At 50.6% G+C, this 9,131-nt stretch overlaps 1 long non-coding RNA gene across 1 annotated transcript; it reads right to left on the bottom strand.

The window, feature by feature from the left end:
- Positions 1 to 413: 413 nt before the first annotated feature.
- LOC144770901 (uncharacterized) lies at positions 414 to 5,999 on the bottom strand. Its single transcript, XR_013599064.1, has 2 exons — positions 3,089 to 5,999; positions 414 to 2,731 (listed from the first exon to the last, which is right to left on the bottom strand). It is a non-coding gene; the product is annotated as an uncharacterized LOC144770901 (long non-coding RNA).
- Positions 6,000 to 9,131: the final 3,132 nt, after the last annotated feature.

Genomic DNA, 9,131 nt, shown 5'->3' with positions numbered 1-9,131 from the left:
CCAGAAAGACCAGAGAGACTCTATGTGCTGTGGTGGTGCAAACCTGAGACACCCAATGGAGCTCTGTGAAGTTTGGAAGTGGTGAACCGTGCCTGCCTGCACCAGGAGACTGAATCTCACACAGTCCTCGAGGCCTCGTTGAAGGCTAAAGGCCCCCTGGACCTGGGATTCCTGCTGTGTGGCTGTAGGAAACTAGCTCTATATATGCTACACCAAAATGAGGTATAGTGTGGATAGAGTCCCGGTGACCCCAGAGGTAGGCAGAGGTTAAAGTCAGACATGACCTTACTCTCTATTTGTGATAGCTTGGTCGAGCAGTAAGGCAGTATCAGAGGACAGTGTTAAGCATTTGATGCACACACTCAGTCAGCAAATGAATTCACACACTCAAGAACTGAACTCTAGGCCAATTGTTTTTGTATAAAAAAAAATAGTGTTGTTTTATTTTTAGAACCAAGCAAGCCTGGCACAGGTAAGCTTTAAATATGTTACAGTAATACGTTGCTGAATATGGAACAGTTTGAAAATGCAATAGGAATTGTACTTTGTTTGATTTACAGGGGATGCAGTAGGTTGCAACACTTAGCAAATACAGTACATTGAAATAAATAGGCTTTTTCAGTAAATTACAGGTAAGATACTTTTTACGTTACTTTTGTAACTCAGTGCTGAATGCCTAGATTCAGCACTGGGACATTTCCTGCAAACAGATAAGTAAATACGTTTAGGTTATTCGTGTCATTTGTAAAGAATATTTTGGGATTTCAAAACTCCACACTTTGAAACTTTTCGGAAGAAAATTGTCAATGTTATCCTATGGAGGAAAAACAGGTTATCGGTTCACAGGTAAGTTATCGACTGTGGGAGTTAAGGTTCTGGGGCTAGAATCAGGGGTCCCCCCGGCTCAGTGATGCACTGTTGCACCCTCAGCGGCACTAGGGTGGCCGGGTGCAGAGTGTTGAGGCCCAATGTATTTTTTTATAATGCTTTTTATTTAACAATTAAGAATCAACATCACAAGGTACATCATAGCGCAGAGGAATATCCGATGTATTACATTGACATTCAGGGAGGCACATGAGTCATGATTTGTAAGTTGTTACCTCATTTACGGCGATGTTGGATTATCATGAGTCGGAACAAGCGGGGGATGCAAATATTATCTCGAAATATATTCCAGTCATTCCAGATGTGGAACCATTTTTAGGGGCACCCCCGTGCCACGTGTACTATCTTTTCCCGAAACATGTCTCTTTTCCAGGCGTCTATGGTTGGCGTGTGGGAGGCTCCCCATAGTTGGGCGATGTTCCTCTTCGCTACCATATGACCCAGTGTTACCCATATGACGCGTTTGTTGTTGAGGTCTGTGGGCTCCCACACATTCAAGAGACATCATTTGGCTTCTGGGTGAATAGTAAGCGTGAGTACCTCACTGAGAATGTCAAGTATTTTGCTCCAGTATTGTTGGATATGTACACAATCCCACAGTATATGTAAGAAGGTTCCCTCACCCCCACAGCGCCTCCTGCGGTCTCCGTCGTCTGCTTTCCCCATTTTCAGTAGACATGGCCCTGTTATGTATGTTCTATGCAAGAGTTTGAGCTGTACAAGCTGCAATCCAGCTGAGACAGCCACCTCTCGTGGGGAGGCCAGTGCCACCACCCAGTCCTCGTCATCTAGGATTATGTAGTCTCTTTCCCATTTCTCTCTTGTGCATCAGAGCGGCTCACTGGAGTTATTAATCAGTTTTTATAGGTCAGTGAAATGGCTTTCGTGGCAGGTAGCCGTCTGGTATCCTATCCTCAAGAGGCGAGGAGTCCAGGGGAGTGACTCCTTTCTGTAGGTGTGTCTGCAGTGCATGGTGAACCTGCATGTACCTGAAATGTTCTGTGATGGCCATGTCATGTTCTTGTTGCAGAGAGGCAAACGATTTAACTTCTGCTTTCACCCAGTGGTGTCCTATCTTAGAAATACCTATTAGGTCCCACTTGTCAAAACCCTTCAACTTCCACAAGTTCCCAAGTAATTCCGAGTCCCTCAGGGGGGTTGCCAATGTTACTCTGTGCTCCCACCCCAAGCATCCATTGGCGGCATGCCAGACTTGCAATGAGTGTCTAGTTGGCCCTGTCAGGTGAAGTTGCTCTTGTTTTGAATAAAGTGCTCTTTTGTAATTCCCTTCTGGCAGCAACCACCTATCGTTGCATAGCCTGGGTCGTCCGCTCGGCGATACGTTCCGTGGTTAATAGCGGCCAAATGAGCTGCCCAGTAATAATTCTCAAGGTCAGGAAGGCCAATTCCCCCATCATACCAGCTAAGGTTGAGCTTAGCGAGAGCTATGCAGGGTTTTCCATTCCACAAAAAGCTTCTTTGCAGGCTTACGATTTCCCTAAAATAGCTTGCGTGGACTAGGTCAGAGGAGTTTTGCAACACGTATGGAAAGTGGGCAAGGACATCATTTTAAACAGTGACGCCCTGCCCAGCAGCGAGAGTGGAAGCGTTTTGCAGCATACCGTATCTCGCTTCAGCCTTTGTAGAGACGGGAGGAGATTCTGAGCAAATCTGCATACGGGATCTGCTGTGATATAGATGCCCAGGTACTTAAAACCCACAGTGGTTACCTGAACCGGGCATCCCCTAGGGAGGTCAGACGGGGGATAATTAAGGACGTACAATATAGATTTACTCCAGTTGATCGAGTAGCCAGAGTGTCTGCCAAAGGCTGCAAGTATGTCTGCAAGGAGAAGTGTGGCTCAGTGGTTAGAGGCGGCAGACCCGGAATCTGAGATCGACCGTGGACCAGGGTTCGATTCCCCGCCTCGGCGGGTCTAGGGCTCATAAATTCCACGGTCTCGACAATTCTCGCTCCGGTGCCTACTCGACTCACGGGGTCACACTCTGCGACTCTGGGCAATAGCTTGCTTAATCTCCACATCGGCCCCTCGCGGCGGGATGCCTGGCTTTCACCTTGTGGATACCCTGCCGGGGTTTCTCACAGGGGAATACCAGGACGGGTTCCCTAAGCAAGCGCGGAGATGCCCCAGGGTAAGTCCTGCGCTATATAAGTTTCATACATTTACATTACATTTACATTTATGTCTAGTACCAATATGAGTGAGGCCAAAAATAGGAGTATGTCGTCCGCATACAGTGAGATGCATTCTTCCCAGATTTCTGCTCATCACAGTCCACGTATCACTGGATCCCTACGAATCCAGGATGCCCCGGGCTCCAAGGCTAGTGCGAACAGGAAGGGGAAGAGTGGGCAGCCCTGACGAGTCCCTCTACCCTGTGTGAATACTTCTGACTTTTTGTTGTTTATGAACACTTGGGCTAAGGGTTAAGAGTAGAGGAGCTTGACCCATTGGATGAAACATGGACCGAATCCCATTTTTGCGAGGACTGCGAAAATATATGGTCATTTGACCGTGTCAAATGCAATTGTGGCATCTAGCGATACTATTATCGCCGCCTCTCGAATAGTGGCCACCCTTCCCATTACGACGTGTCCTGTGCGCATGTTTAATGCAGTGTTACGCTGAGGCAAGAAGCCTGATTGGTCTGGGTGAACCAGTCCACTTATCACTTTAACTAATAGAGAAGCCAGGAGTTTGGCTAAGATCTTGGGTTCTGCGTTTAGTAAAGAGATTGGCCTATAGGAGGCACAGTCTGTCTTCGGCTTGCCTTCCTTATGTATTGTGACTAGTGTCGCAATACTATCGTCTCGCGGAAGCACACCCTGTTCCTTACTTTCCTCAAACATCGCACATATTTACTGGGCAAGTCTATCTGGTCTGAGTTTGTAGAGCTCGATTGGCAGGCTATTAGGGCCTAATGTCTTCCCTGATCTGAAGCTTCTAATTGCTTGGGCTATCTCATCATTCGTGAGATCTCCTTCTAACAACTTTAAGTCATCGGCCAAAAGGGTTGGAAGGGCGATGTCTTTGAGTAGACATTGAGAATCACTTATTGTGCACACCGTTTGCGAACAATATGTTTCCCTAAAATGAGCCTCAAATGTGTTAGCTATCTCCTGGGGGTCGGTGATCAGTTGGCCAGCACTGCCAGTCAACTCAGGCACCAGTCTACTCGCAAGGTCTTTCTTATCTAGCCATGCAATTAACTTCCCGCCTTGTCCCCAAGATCATATACTCTGCCCTGCATCTCCCTTCCCAATGCTTTGGCTCTGTAAGTCACTATGGCCTTTTAATATTCTCTCTTCAGTTGTAGGATATGGAGTCTGTCAGATGTTAACTCCCCCTCAAGCTCTTCCTCCAGACGGAGGATGTCGTCTTCTGCGGCAGCTACCTCTTTTAACTTCTCTTTTCACACCCGGCTATACGGGAGAGTGCTTGGCCCCTTATTACAGTTTTAAACGCTTCCCACAATGCCTGGTGGGGGTGTACCGATCCCTCATTGTCCTGGAAATAGAGCTCCATTGCTTTGTGCAGTGCTTTGTGCACCACCTGGTTATGGATGTGCGAGGGTTTAATGGGGGCTACTCTACCTAATCTGTGCTGGCCGATAACAAACTGGACCCATATTGGGGAGTGATCCGGGATTCCCCTCGCCATGTGTCTTATTTCCTGAACCCATGTGACATGGGGTGCTGGAATCAGTAAATAATCAATTCGCGACAGACTATGGTGAGCTCGTGAGTGGTAGGTGTGCTGGATATTGTCAGGGTGAAAAGCCCGCCAGGCATCGACCAATCCCAGAGTCTCTAAGAAGTCTGGCAGTCAGCGATTTGAAGGGCTTAGTTCTCGGGGAGGGTTCCTGTCCAGTTTGCCGGAGATGACTGAATTGAGATCCCCTTCCACTATCAGGAGACCGTCTGGGACTGATAGTAGTATAGAACCCAGGTCTTTGAATGTGAGCCCCTGGCGGCCGGGTGGCACATATACCGACATAAGGGTCAACGTGTTCCCCTTCCATGGTCCCGTGATTCATATGTATCTTCCCCATGTATCTTCCCCATGTGGAATTCACTGTCATTGGGACGGAGTTCCTCAGCAATATCCCAGTTCCCCTCGAACCCTTGGTGAAGCCAGAGTAGCTTGTATCCCCACCTATTCAGGGCTTTACAAGTGTTCCCCACCAAATGTGTTTCTGTTAGCAATACCACGTCTGGGGCATGCGGTCTGATATGCTGTAGTACCACACACCTTTTAACTTTGTCCCCCAGACCATTAACGTTCCAACTCATCAATTTAGTACTCTTATCCCATTGGGTACTCATCAGGACCTACGTGTTTCCAGTCATTCCCTGCAATGGATCAATGATACCTTGTCGGTTCAATACAAACAAACAACAATACAAAAACCCCACCCAACTACCCCCCTCCCTACTTCCCAGCCCTCTGGGCTCAAAACTGCCCATAACTCTCTTAATGCAGAGTGCCTGTCGCCCCACGTTTGAACTAAAAGAAGAAAACTGGGGGGAAATATGGCGTCCTGCCCTTCCCTTCCTTCCCCGGCTACGTAGTTCAGCAATTTCCCCGGACAGGGTCGGCCCATTATCTGTACAGTTTACTAATCATGAGCCCTCAGGTCTGTACCTGTCCCAACTGGGCTCTACCTGATCCTGCATCAAGCAGGCAATAGTCAATGTTGAATAGGTGGTTGCCAGATCACCAACTCCAGCTCCAGTTGCAATCAGGCAGGACAATACCTCTCAGTGTCCATGGGAGTTGGGCTCCTTCGCGTCCCTCCAGCCATTCAGCAGCGGCCTCTGGGAAGTCAAAGAATCTGGTTTTTCCCTTGCCCTCCACCCAGAGCCGGGCCGGGAACAGCATCGCATATTTCAGGCCTTTGTCTCTAAGTCTCTTTTTAACTGTCAAGAATGACCTCCTTTGCCTTTGCACAGCCTGCTTGAAATCCGGGAAGAAGGTGATTTCCGAGTTGTCATACTGGAGCAGTGGCGCCACTCTGGCCGTTTGCAGGATAATATCCCTGTCTCTGTAGTTCAAGAGTCTAGCCAGAATAGGACGTGAGGGGACCCCAGGCTTTGGTCGACCCCCGGGGTCCTTGTGGGCCCTTTCGACCACAAAGATGTTCAATAGACCTTTTGGCTGTAGGTGGGTGGTTATTAAGTTCTCCACAAAGAGGTCAGTAGCCTATCCTTCTGCGTTTTCCGGCACCCCTAAGATGCGCATGTTGTCACGCCTTGAGCAACCTTGGTAGTTGGCTAATTTGCCTTCTGCAAATTTCTGGAATGCTTGCAGTTCCTGGACGTCATTTGGTATCGTCCATGTTGGACTTTGGCCCTTAGGGCAGGTTCACCCCTAGACTTTTTGCTTTAAATGGTGAATTGGCAATGGTGATTTTTGGGATTCTGCGCACTTTCACTGTGTCCCAGTGGAAAGTGCGTGCGCACTCTGAGTGCATGTGCTGAGCTAGGCCTGCCCGCCCATAGGAATGCATGGGGAATGTATGTGTCCCTGGTAGTTCCTGATGCGTGGGGTGTACAGGCTTGAGTCTGTTATGTGTGAACTCGTGAGAGTGAATGCTGCGAGATGGTGTATGCAGCATGTATGTGTCTAGTAGGGAAGCGCCATTTCTAGACATGGCTGTACGTGTGCAGTGAGGGTGCCGGAGTGTGATTGGCTGGAGCTGGCTGGCATGCCAGGCTCCAGGAAGTCTGGATGGGTCTGCCCGGTGGTGAGTGGGAGATTAGCATGAGTGATGTGTGGGAGGAGTGTACCTGTGTCCTGGATGGGCTGGGTTTTCCCCACACAATGCTGGCTCCGCCCCCCTGTGGTGTGTCTGATGACCCAAGCCCTGCCAGTGAATAGAGAGGGTGGTTGAGGTAAACAGAGTAATCAAGAACCAGCTGCGACTGGTTCCGCCCCCACCTGCACCTTCAGACAAAGGAAAATACTGTATAAAAATGGGGCTGTGTCCTCACAGAGGTTGTTCTCTTCCAGGATCCTGAGGGGGCTGCTGCTGCTGCTGGGCCAGAGGACCGCCACTTGGGCTGTCTCCCTGCCTGGAGACCCAGTGTGCTGGCTCTGGGCCCAGCCTTGCCCCCCTGCCTGCCCAAGGACTTGCTGGAACTCTGCCCTGCTTGATGAGGGCACCTGGGAGCGCTTTACTTTAGTTATAGCGCTTAAGAGCGCTTCATTTGGCTTGTAGCGCTTGGGAGCGCTGTGCCTTCACCCTAGCGCTTGGGAGCGCTGTTGATCTCTGCCGGTGCCCACCCGGCATTGGGCCGCTGGATTGTCGCCCTCGAGGGATTCCCCGGCGTGGGGATCCCCCTGTTTTGCCGCTTTTTGGTATCCCCGGCGAGTGCCCACCTCGCCAGGGACCTGGTGCCGTTTTTGCGCCCCCCCCGATCGAGTGCCCACCTCGATCTACCTGTTTGCAAGGAGAGCCGGTGCCCACCCGGCATTTCCTGCTCATCCCCCGCCTAGAAGCGCCGGAGACGGGCCGCCGCGCTGCCCGCGACGACCCGGAAGTGTTCTTGCCGGCCGGCCAATCGGAGAGCGGGCCGACCGGAAGTCCCGCCCCCGCAGCCGCGACCCGGAAGTCAGGCAGGCCGGGGGCAGGACAGAGAGGCAGGCGGAAGCTGCTGCCTGCCGGGGCTCCCATGTGAAGGGAGAGCCCCGGGGAGAAGAGGAGCCCCGCGCTCCTGCAGAGGTGAGCCTGCTGAGGAGTCTGGACGTGTGCCCCGGGCGGAGCACGAACGAGAGGAGTTCCCCGCCCGACGGGAGCAGAGTCAGAAGAACCGAGGAGCCTCCACCTGAGAGCCTGGTGAGTGCACGGGCAGAGGGAGGCTCAGGGGGCATGATGTGTTTCTGAGTCCCCCGTGAGGGACTCCAACAACCCCACAATTGTGTTTTGAGCCCAGAGAGGCTCAAGAAGGGCATTTGGTATTTCAGGCCCGGAGAGGCTCCAATGTCGTGGGGGCATTCTGGCTGCAGAGCCCTGAGAGGCTCTGGGAGGGCCATAGTTGCTTTGAGTCCCCAGGAGGGGGGCTCCAACGAAGGGGCACATTGTTTTAGAGCCCCGAGGCTCGTGAGTGCCTGTATATTTGTGGTAGAGCCCAGAGGAGGCTCCAGGGGGCATTTCCTTTTGCCCCACCAGTGTGCTAGAGCCCTGAAAGGCTCAGGGGGACAATGTAGTTCTGCAGAGCCTGCGAGGCTCCAGCGTTGGCCCCATCCCCATCAATTGCTACACAGTTGCCCAGCACTTTGTGGGCAACTGCCACGTTTAGGCCCTGACATTGGGACACAGGGACAGTCACAGGTGGTGACTTACGTGAGTTTGGCGCAATTGTTCATTTTCTGCACCTCTGAATGTGTTTTTATGCGTCATGTGCCTTGTTTTTACACCTCTGAATGTATTGTGATGCATCATGTGTTTTCCCTTCTTACACCTCTGAATGAATGTTATGCATTGCATCATGTGTTCTGTTCTTACACCCCTACAGGTATTGTAATACTTAGGTGGTTGTTTTCTCCCTAGTACAGGTGGTGCTAGTGAGGTCCTGTTACCAGTGATTACTGGTTGTGTGCCCTATTTTTATATTGTGTGCTACAGTGATTTTTATTTCTACAAAGTCCTAAAAGTGCTGATACCCCTGACAGTGGTCCAAGTGGCCCTGTCCTGTACAATATCCCTTGTAAATTCCGCCCGTGCCTGTTGGCACAGTGTAACAATATGTGTGTTTTATCTGATGTATATTTGGTGTAATACAAAGGCTATTTTTATATAACCTGGTGTGGAGTTTCCTTTGTGGTGGGCCTTTGGGTGTTGTTGCTGGGGTGCGTGCGCAAATACTTAACTTACATCGCCTCCAAGTTTAGCCTTGCTGCTCGTGCCACGTTACCTAGAGGGTGAGCAGGGGTTATCTTGGCGTGTAACTCCCTTGCCCTGACTTGGGAGTGGTGGTCTCTGACTGACTTTGGCGAAAGCCCTGGCCAGCCGCAGATCCCATTTCCAACATTGGCAGCAGCGGAAGGATAAGGATTTATGTTTGCCTTGTACCTTAGTAGCAGCTGGCTGCACCACAAAACTCTGCATTTTAGATGACCACATTTTGGGGATTATTGTTTTTGGTGAAATTCCATTGTTTCTTCTCCTGAAGAGTGTCATTGGATAATTGTGTTCAGTACATTTGTCCCCCGCCCTGC

Source organism: Lissotriton helveticus, chromosome 7, assembly GCF_964261635.1.
Source record: "Lissotriton helveticus chromosome 7, aLisHel1.1, whole genome shotgun sequence".
NCBI classification, from domain to species: domain Eukaryota; kingdom Metazoa; phylum Chordata; class Amphibia; order Caudata; family Salamandridae; genus Lissotriton; species Lissotriton helveticus.
This window is presented reverse-complemented; position numbering and strand designations above follow the sequence as displayed.